The sequence below is a fragment of the Octopus sinensis genome, linkage group LG15 (genome assembly GCF_006345805.1).
Source record: "Octopus sinensis linkage group LG15, ASM634580v1, whole genome shotgun sequence".
Classification (NCBI taxonomy): domain Eukaryota; kingdom Metazoa; phylum Mollusca; class Cephalopoda; order Octopoda; family Octopodidae; genus Octopus; species Octopus sinensis.
In genome coordinates this window covers 27,126,393-27,137,846 of record NC_043011.1, presented here as the reverse complement: position 1 = coordinate 27,137,846, position 11,454 = coordinate 27,126,393, and the positions used below count along the sequence as shown (strand labels likewise).

Genomic DNA, 11,454 nt, shown 5'->3' with positions numbered 1-11,454 from the left:
AAAGAGTTCATACTGAGCACTCTCTTTTACTCTTTTACTTGTTTCAGACAGTTGACTGTGGCCATGCTGGAGCAACGCCTTTAGTCGAGCAAATCGACCCCAGGACTTATTCTTTGGAAGCCTAGTACTTATTCTATCGGTCTCTTTTGCTGAACCGCTAAGTTACGAGGACGTAAAAACACCAGCATCGGTTGACAAGCGATGTTGGGGGGACAAACACAGACGCACAAACATATATACACATATATATATATATATATATATATATATATACATATATACGACGGGCTTCTTTCAGTTTCCGTCTACCAAATCTACTCACAAGGCTTTGGCCGGCCCGAGGCTATAGTAGAAGACACTTGTCCAAGATGCCACGCAGTGGGACAGAACCCGGAACCATGTGGTTCGTAAGCAAGCTACTTACCACACAGGCACTCCCACGCCTAATATTCTTGTATTGCAGTTCTAACGCTGAGTGGAGTAATGTATTTAAATGCAAAACAATTATCAAACAAATGCTACAGCGCAGAAATATATACGCTAGAGCAGTTATAGGCAAAGTGTTGTCTGTGGGACTTTTTGAATGACACACCTACATATCTTTAGTAGTGCGGCCCACTTGATAATGAACCATGTTTCATGCGGCCTGCTTCTCGAGAAAGGTTGCCCGTGTCTGCATTATAGTATCTAGTTGTTTCCTTGCAGAAGTCTTTACATGCTACATATAACAATCAAATCTTCCTCAAAGCACCAACTAGTGTCTTAGGTGTATAATCGGATCGTAGAGACAGACGGGATGATCATGCTGGAAAGCCTTTCATCAACATATGTGGTTGTTCACTCAGGAATGATGTTGGGCTAACCGCCAGTATTACAAACGACAATAATAGCGTTTCCTAAAGTTCAAAACCGAAATCCTGTCGTGGTTGACGGGTCTCAGGACAAAATCCCCCCGAGAACAAAATACCCCGAGAACAAAATCCCCCCGAGGACAAAATCCCCCGAGGACAAAATTGTCATTGTTCTAATCAATAATAAATATTGTAACTTTTTTTTTATAAAATTTCACTTCTGTAAAATATACTTATTGTGAAGAAAGAGCAATATCCCCCGGGATATTGACTTTGGGGGGATTTTGTTCGGAAGGATTTTGTCTGGGGACGGTCTTGTCCGGTGGAATTTTATCCTAGTACAAGATGGACGATATCTTCCATTACTTAGAAGATCGATAAATATATTTTCCAGTAACATGCTGATGTTGGTTAAATAGATTTACCCTTCTCTCTCTGAACGAGAAACCTTATGCTGTGGTTGAAAATTACAGGATGCGGCAGAAAAACCTCCCAAACGTTTTTATGCTGCACCCTGTCGCAAGAGAAAATACACCGATAGTGACGTTGTCTCCTCGCAGCGAATGCTTTACTACTTTTTTGTTTGTTTTTTGTTCAGTTGCCATCATGATTTGAACCGATGTACCCCATGCGTTTGCTGTTTATCAAGAAGGGTGAATCTGGGAAGTTTTTTTTTTTTGCTCCCTGTATTAATATGGCGTTGTGAGAGATCTTATAACAACAGTAAGTTATCGGCAAGCAGAACACTATCTACGACCAGTTTTAAATTCTTGAAACAATTTTAATGGTTCAAATCTGCTTCCCTTGAGTGATCTGAAATTTTTACAGTTGATTGGAATTTTTTAACGGAATTTGTTTTATCGTATTATTTTCCTGAAGCCATCCTCCAACGTGAGTCATATTAATATGTATTCTTCAACGAGGTTGTGTATCTTTCATAAATAAAAATTCAACCCCTACACATATCCACAAAAAAATATTCGCACTTCACAACATTTAAATGTGAGCAACATCTGTTGAAATTGTGTCGTTTATTGTTGAAGACAAGATTGGCACGAACCCGTTGTAGGATGTTTTCGGGGTTTCCGCTCATAGACTTTTGCATTTATTGATGATGTTTCTCCTAGATTTTACAAGATCGAGTTTTTACGTGATTGAGAGACATCAATCATCTCGGATAGGAACATCAGTTTATAGAGTTTTCCTTTTCCATTGATTTTCACGAAACGAAAAACGTAATTTTAATGATTCATGTGGTTCCAAGATCCATAGAACGAACCAAGGTATCGCCTTCTTTATGTAGTGTGTCGAGGTCAAAGATAGTTTAGTGGATCTCATCATTAATGCAGACCCAAGCCAAAGACCTACCAACTATATCGCCCTTTAGTCTTTTTACTAAAAAGAGAGAAAGAGTATGATATATAAAGTAATGTAGTTATTTATATATTGTGTCTGAACAAATGCGGAAAGGCCACGGTGGGAGTCTCTTTGATCACAGTTATTTTCGACCAGGCTTGACTTCTGCTACTGCTGTTTCCCTTCTTTTATCGCTAAACTTTTTACCCTAAGCAATAAATTATGTTCTCCGCTCACTTCTAGAGTAGCAGCCCTGCTGAACACTTCTACTTTCCGATGTTCCTGTCCATATGATACATGGACCTCAAATTTTTCAAACACAAATATCGAAAACATAAATTATTCAAAATTTACGTGTTATGTATTGACCCTATTCATTTATTTCAGCCATCTGATTTTAAAATGTCCCAGAAAATGTAAGAATATGCTTTCTTTTGAAGATTCAATGATGAAATTCATTTCTATAAAAAATCGATTTATAGGTACAGGGATGGCTGAATGGTTAAGAAGTTTTCTTCCCAATCATATGGCCCTGGGTTCACTTCTGCGCGGCACCTTAGGCAAATGTCTTCAACTATAGACCCGAGCCGGCCAAAGCTTTGTGAGTTGATTTGACAGGCGGAAACTGAAAGAAACCTACTCTGTGTGTGTCTGTCTGTTTTTTAGTTTGTGTTTGTCTCTCACAACCGCTTGACAATTTATCGCTTCAGCCTAATAGATCGATAGGACATTTACCGGACTTCAAAATAAGTACTAAACTCAATTTGTTCGACTGAACCCTTTAAGGCAGAGTCCCAGAATTGCCTCAATCCAAAGAATAAAACAAGTGAAAGGTAAAAGATAAGTGAAGATATAAGATAAAGCACCATAATTTGCTCTGTTTTGTGAATAACACTTTAAAGGCAATGTCGTCATGTTAAGTAAAGCGTAAAAGAATCAATATTATTCTCCATATTCTTGAAATTAAAGAGTCAGTGAAATGGCAAGACCGGTAGAACATAAATGCTTTGCGGGGTATATCATTATAACCTATATTTTCTGCGATTACGAGATCAATAAAATGAAGTACCAGTCAAGTACTAGGGTAGATATAATCGACTGCCTCTCCTCTGCTCATATATTAACATGGAATGGCTGAAATGAGTGTCTGACAAAATGCTTCATGGTATCTAGTTACGGCCCTTTGCGTTCTGCGTTCACAGCCCGCCGATGTTAGCATTGCATTTCATCTTTGCAGATTCAAACATTTTATTCCATTTAAGCAGGAATATCGCTCCTGCGCCCTGTATTGATTTCAAGTTTTGACACAAAACCAGCAATTTCGGGGGAGGAGGTAAATCGATTACATCGACTCAAGTACTTGACTGGTATTTATTTTATCGATCCCGAAGAATGAAAGGCAAAGTCGACCTCGGCGATATTTGATCTCAGAACATAAAGACGGACGAAATGCCGTCCATTTTTACGCGGACGTAAACAAACCATCACCGATTGTCAAAAAGTGAGCTAGGGTTGACCAAACGCAATCGAAAAGACACACACTATTTCTGTATACTAAATTTACTCACAAACCATTTGTTAATCTAGGTTTATAGAAAAAGACATTTTCCTGATGTGTCGCGGAGTAGGACTGAACACAAAACCACATGGTTACAAAGAGATTCTCTTAACTACGCAACCATGACTACACCTAATATTTGAATTTTCTTCGGTTCTTGTAATTCCTAAAATATAGCATGAAGAATATTGCTACCTTCGCAATTTTTCTGCATACCTTAGCAAGAAATCAAGAATTAAAAAACTGAAACCTCAAATCGAATCAGTGAAAATAGTAAGTTAACTATATTAAAATTAGATAATTCTTATACAGATGTATGTTAAATAGTGATCTATTTTTATAACACCGTTATTCAAAATGTCCCCCATAAAGATATAACGAGCAGTAATTATAATGATGCTACATAAGAGTCTAGAGTTAATTGCTAACACCCTAGAAATTCAATATTTGCCTGTTGGCCACCAACTTTAATACTTGTACTGCACAAATACTTCATCACTTTTTTTGCTTCAGATTAATTTAAGACTTTTAATGATCCGCAGAAGATATACTTATCTTGGCATTTCTTCCTGAGAAAGAATGCTTCGTCAAGCAAAATAGAGAAAGATTCTCTTTAGAGACTAACAAGCGACAAAGGTCAAAATCAAAGTGAATCACACCTATTATTTTGATATGAGAGACTTAGATTTAGGTACAACATAGACACCACTGATAAATGAATCGATATTATTAATTGAATAATGGCAGATTATCAATATACACATCATCGCTTTATACTAGATAGCATTTTGCCCTTGGTATCGTATGTTCTTTTAAACGAACAAAGACATACAATATGTGCGTATGTGCGAGTGTGTCTACGTGTACGTGGATGTGTGTGAGTGTGTACATATATATATATATATATATATAATATATATATATATATATATAATATATATATATATATGCATGTATGTTTGCATGAGTGGTATATATATATATATATATATATATATATATATGTATACCACTCATGCAAACATACATGGATATATATATATATATATATATATATATATATATATATATATATATATATATATATGCGTATGTATGTGTATATACGTATATATGTATGTGTGAGCGTGTGTGTGTGTGTGTTCGATATACAGACAGATATGAGACGAATAGATGAGTTGGCGCGTAATCAAAGAACACGAAGAGAGACTGAACAGAAATTAGTAATAGCAGCACATGAATTCCAGCTCTTCTTTAAATCACATCAAAGATGCTTCAAAAATAAAAGAAGAATATAATTGAGTAATTTTCTTCTGTATATCTTCATAGTATTTCTGGTGATTGTCATGACAAAGATATTGTAAGTTCCAAGATAAAATGTTACATCCAACTTATAAAAGATGAAAATGATGAAAATTATCTATCAACAATTATCTATCGTGATTGTAATTCTCGAAACCGCAGCAGAAATGTTTATTTTCCTAATATTGTAAGTGCTGGCGTAAGGCCACAAGAAAGGATATATTACATTTGACACAACATAAGATTGATAACTTATTTTATCGATCCCACAGAGATGAAAGACAAAGTTTACCGCCTTGAGATTTGAACCTAGAAAAGAAGTTAAACGGAACTTAATACTGCAATATGCTTGTTTATACAGAAAATGCGCGCGGCTTAGTAGTTATGTTATGGTGTTCGGCTTATGTTCAAAAGATTGAGGTTTCAATTCTTGGATTGTGCAATGCGCTGTCCCTTTGCACGTTGCACCACTCAGCTCTGCTGTAGTACTATACCGACCGATTATTTGTGCAGACATCTCTCTCTCTCTTTCTCTCTTCATCAATCTCTCTCTTTCTCTCTGAATGTGTGTGTGTGTCTCTCTCTCTGTATGTGTGTGTGTCTCTCTCTGTATGTGTGTGTGTGTGTGTGTGTGTGTCTCTCTCTCTCTCTCTCTCTCTCTCTCTCTCTCTCTCTCTCTCTCTCTCTCTCTCTCTCTCTCTCTCTCTCTCTCTCTTGCTGTCACATCCTGGATGTTCTGCTGAGTCAAATGTGAAGAGGTGTCTTTATCTGCTTAATATCACATAGTCACCTAAAGCAATTATGCAATGAGCAAAAGTATGGTGTCTGCTACGAAACTATATTGCCTAGTAAGTGACGGTTTGTTACACTGTTTCTACAACTCCACCATCCTCTTATATTAATATACAGGCATCGTATATAAGCTGAATAGATAAGGTGTGTGATTACTAGCTGATGGTTGTTCATAATCGTACTCTGAAATTGGTATGACTCTTGTCAGTACCAAACATTTTCTGGTTTTGGTCTATTTTTAAGGAAAAGGAATGGAAATCGGTACTTAACTATTATTGACAACCAATGATATATGTACAAAATTATTAATAAAATTATTACATTCGTGAGACGACTGCAGTAGTTGGTCAGCAGACTACCTCATGGAGATAAAACGGGCAAGGAGTTCAACCAAAGATTAATTGTTTTATGTATTAATTGGTTGTCGATAATAGGAAAGTAACTGGAAAAGTGCGTCATTTATGCCGGTATTTATTTTATCGATCCTGAAGGATGAAAGGCAAAGTCGGTATTTGAACTTAGAACATAAAGACGGACGAAATGCCGTCCATTTTTAAGCGGATGTAAACAAGCCAACACCGATTGTCATTAGACGTGTAAACGAAATGAAATGTTCTCGAACAGAAATTGAAACCGGGTACATCATCAGCTAATATCTGCCTCTTTCTAGTTGCAACTATTTTACTTCGTTTACCGTATACTCTCTTTACTCTTTACTCTTTTACTTGTTTCAGTCTTTTGACTGCGGCCATGCTGGAGCACCGCCTTTAGTAGAGCAACTCGACCCCGGGACTTATTCTTTTGTAAACCCAGTACTTATTCTATCGGTCTCTTTTGCCGAACCACTAAGTAACGGGGACGTAAAAACACCAGCATCGGTTGTCAAGCAATGCTAGGGGGACGAACACAGACACACAAACACACACACACACGCATATATATACATATATACGACGGGCTTCTTTCAGTTTCCGTCTACCAAGTCCACTCACAAGGCTTTGGTCGGCCCGAGGCTATAGTAGAAGACACTTTCCCAAGGTGCCACGCAGTGGGACTGAACCCGGAACCATGTGGTTGGTAAACAAGCTACTTACCACACAGCCACTCCTGTGCCTATATATGTATACATAAAGGACATTCTATATATGTATATGTATACATAAAGGACTTTCTCTTCTCTCTCGATTGTTAAATTACTAATGTTTTGTCATGAGAAAAGGAATAAAAGAAAAACACATTCCATGAATTTCTTGAAGATTGTAATTATTTTACACCTATAAGAAATATCTCGCTTCATAAAATGTTCAATTTATATATCTCAGTTATGTCATGCTGACGAATTCTAAAAAGAATGAAATAGTGCTATATACGATTACCACTGAATAGAAATTTTAGGAACGCTGTAATGAGTAAGCAACAGAAAAAAATCAAATACGTGTGTTCTATGCATCTTTTTCCTTATTCCCTAATTTCAAATTCAAACTTCTGATCCCGCGAAATATTATAAAGAAATGTTTATTTTTATTATGTTAACTTCCGCTATGAGACATCACGTGTATTTTGCTTCAATTACTCCAGTTATTCTCATAAGGAAGACACAGATGTTCTGCATTTTTTCCAACATCACTAGTAAACTACCGCATGCTTTATTTAAATTTTATCGACAGCAGGATAAAGAGACTCTAGTGTAGCGGCTCTGAGTCTGTGATACTTGGGTCCCCAGATGGTCTAATAACAAAATTCTCGGTGGTTCACAGAAGAATCCTCTGCCACATATTTTCAGAAATATCAAAAGTTAGGGCTTGTCAGTATGTGTCCATGCATTTGTATACTTTAATTAGTTTTTCTCTATTTTTGTATTACATACATATTTGTATTATTTGATTACTAATTACATTCTATTTAAAATTTTGATTAAATTCTACTGAATTTTTTATGCTCGGTTGATCCATGAGAAATATTCAGTAAATGAAAGTAGTCGAAGATAGAAAAATTAATTTGCGAACCGTTAATCTTATGGGAACTAAACTCAGAAGATCGAAATAGTTTTCTTTTTTACGGTTTTTGTATAATTTTGATACATTTTGGCAGTTACCACAAAGAATCAAAATTTATCGTCTGTTATCTGCAATACAAAATTTTTAATATAAAGCACAACACTATGGGCAGCTATCTTCTGCTGAAGATTCTGTCAAAGTGGAAAAAATGTTAGACGAAAACGATGCAGAAGTATGTTGCGTGTGAGTGTGCACGCATGTGTATGTATGTATGCATGCATACGTGTGTGTTTGTGTGTGTGTGTGTGTGTGTGTCTGTGTGTGTGTGTGTGTGTGTGTGTGTGTGTGTGTGTGCATTTGAAGAAAGATTTTCTTAAATTAAAAGTTATATAAAATCCTTTAAAAAGCAGAACGTCACAAATCTTTTCCAACTTTTCGTACTGTGTGAGCGCTTTCGCTGCATTTCAGCTTTTCAAATATTTTAAAACACACGCGCGCATACATACACGCGCACATACACACATGCATATACACACACACATATATATATACACATACCTATAGGTATATATGTTTGTGTGTGCGTACATATTTATATATATATATATATATATAAATGAAAGAATGGAGTCGAACGAAGATGTTAACAAAATTCCTTTACTCTCGACATATGTTTCGAAGACAGCATGTTTTCATTCCAAAGGAATAAAGGGTGCATTATGCAATCTTTTCATCAGGAAAGAAAGGGAGCCTCTCTCGACAACAAGACAAACAAAAATTTCGATGATTGCCTACATGGTAAACAAAGCGATAATGAGTGCTTTTTTTAAAACAATGTTAGAAGAATTGACTTCAAAGATAGATAGTAGGAAGAGAAGGGATAAAGGAATAATAGGTAGGGAACAAGTGGAGAGGAAAGGGTACGTTGATTGAAAGAATGTTCGAAGGCTTAGGAAATAATTTCTCTACAGTAGTGGGGTGGACGTAAAGCTAATTGTTCAAACCACAGTGACTATCATTATCATTTATATGAGTAGAAAGTGTGTTTCTCCCAGTGTTTACATTTGTATGATTTTTCTATGAGTGTGTTTACTAGGGGAACCTTAGAGAAAAGAATATGCTGACGATAAACATAGGATAATTCATTCACCTACTTAAATATAAATACATATATATATATATATATATATATATATATATATATATATATATATATATATATATCTGTAAATGTAATATGCGACAATTATTCAGTAGCCATGATAAAACTCCGAGTTTCGGATGTCGGGGTGAAAATCCACGCCGCCATCTCTTCAGTTATCCAGCTATCGGAAAAAATGCTATGAAAATGGAATCCACGCCGCCATCTCTTCAGTTATCCGGCCATCGGAAAAAATGCTATGAAAATGGGGTCATTTTCATAGTATTTTTTTCTGATAGCCAGCTAACTGAAGAGATGGCGGCGTGGATTTCCACCCCGACATCTGAAACTCGGAGTTTTATCATGGCTACCGAATAATTGTCATATATTACATTTACAGATAAATTCCTCTATTTACATAATATCGAGGTCTCTTTCATTCTTTTGTTGTCTTACCATTTCTATCAATATATATATAAGACTTGTTTTGGGGTTTGAAAATGCACCTAAATCTGAAAAACGTGTGGTCGTTTATAAATATATTTATTTACATACCAAATTATTTTCGACAATTTTTTTGCTTATAAATGATACAAATGTATATCTCTAAAGAATGGGGGTTTAGGGGAGTTTCAAAAATTACAAGGTAAAAATTGGACAAGCATGCTTAAAACATCAGATGTTCAAATGTTCACAGAAATTTCAGTTTCACATGGAAGTGTTCCACGAAGATCAAAACAAATATATGTTACTGAAAGTTCTTTTATATTGAGATTTTATAAAATAAGTAAAGAAGAGAAAAAGGTCGGAAAAAAGGGGGTTTTACAATTTCTCTCGTGGTGTGTGTAGTTCCTTTTTTCAAATTCAGTCTCAGTGCACTGGTCTCTTGACCTTTTACGGCTTGTTGGGATATTTTGTGTTCAATCATTTAGTATAGATATTTTTTTACGGAAAAGGATCTAAATTTTTGTAACCTATCTTCTCTTGAAAAGAGGGAACCGGATACACACACGCATACTCACACACACACTCTCTCTATGTGTGGGTGTATGTGTGTGTCTCTTTATGCATGTATGTATGTATATATGTATGCATATACATAATTTTATAATAGAAATCATTATTAAATTAACTACTTGAAGAATGTTTTTAATTCGACTGTAAATTCTATCAAAATTAGGTTTAGGTACACCAGAACTAAATAGCACGTTAGTCGAAGACACTCAATATATTCTTATTCGTGTAAGACGGCAAGATATAATATGGAAGCTTTTTACTGCTATTTCAAGTATTAGAAACAACTATTATTCGTTTGATAGCCCAAAAGATTTCATACGCCTATGCATACCAGTAAGTGACCGTGTTGGAAACATACTTAAAGTACCAGTTCAAAAAGGAAACAAATGCTTAATTTTCCTCAAACGCTCAATTAATTCTCCAGCTTTAATCTTTATACTTTGACTTTGGAAATATAACGTTTCAACTGATTGAAAAGGATTTCGGTACTGTTTAAGGGTTCATTAAATTTATCTGAATGAGAGAATAACTACAAATCAAAATGAAGAGTCGTTGATCATTAGAACAGTACGGTTAAAATCGGAAATCCAAGGATAATAGTGTCTTTATTGACACTCTGCAAAAAGCTAACAAACCGCATTTACCCACTCTTCATAAAAATTGAGATTAATGACATACAACGTACGATTCTGGGTGGAATTATTGTGATTCTTGCTCCAGAATTACAAAATCGTGAGATTTTATTAAAGCTCACGAGCGGTAACAACATAATGAAGGAAACGTTTATTGTATCATTTATATACATGTATATTTGTTCAAGGCATAAATAATGGTCATTACATATTTTTCTTTATTGTTGTAAATTTGACTTACAGCTGTTTCCGGTAGTCATTATAGGTTCGTTATTGATAGGTTTTACACAATCGGTTCATTGTTCGGTTGAGAGAAATTGAACGATCTAAAAAGTTTAATGCTACTTCCGTCAGAGTCATTTCTTGTTACAACCAAGCAGAATACTGAAGGAATGGTACAGGTATGGAGTGGGGGAGCGAAGAGAGGCAATACGATTCAGTATAAGTGAAAGAGAGATAAAGAGGAACGGAGAAGAGAAGTGATGATTTAGAAGATGACTAAAGGGAAGAGAAGGAAAGAAAGGAAGAAAGCAAGGAATAGAAAGAATAGAAGAGGAAAGGCATTCGATAGAAAAAGGGACAGAAGATGGCCGAAATTAAGGAAAGGACAGTTATAATAACATTAGCGTTTGTCACTGGATCATCACAGGTGAAAACATTTGCATTCTTTTCAGTTCAAATATTATCCAGACATTGTGAGGAAATTTGATATAGGTCACTTACTTAGATGGTCATTTTAAATCTTTAATATTTGGTCATATGTACTATCCAGTATTTTGGACGAATTGCATTAGAAAATGAATGAAAA

At 35.5% G+C, this 11,454-nt stretch overlaps 1 long non-coding RNA gene across 1 annotated transcript in view; it reads left to right on the top strand.

Moving 5' to 3' along the window:
* LOC118766420 overlaps positions 1-10,953 on the top strand; it is a 23,486-nt gene extending 12,533 nt beyond the window's left edge. The window contains exon 3 of the long non-coding RNA XR_005002351.1: positions 10,835-10,953. This is a non-coding gene — a long non-coding RNA (uncharacterized LOC118766420). The remainder of the gene's footprint in view (positions 1-10,834) is intronic.
* Positions 10,954-11,454: the final 501 nt, after the last annotated feature.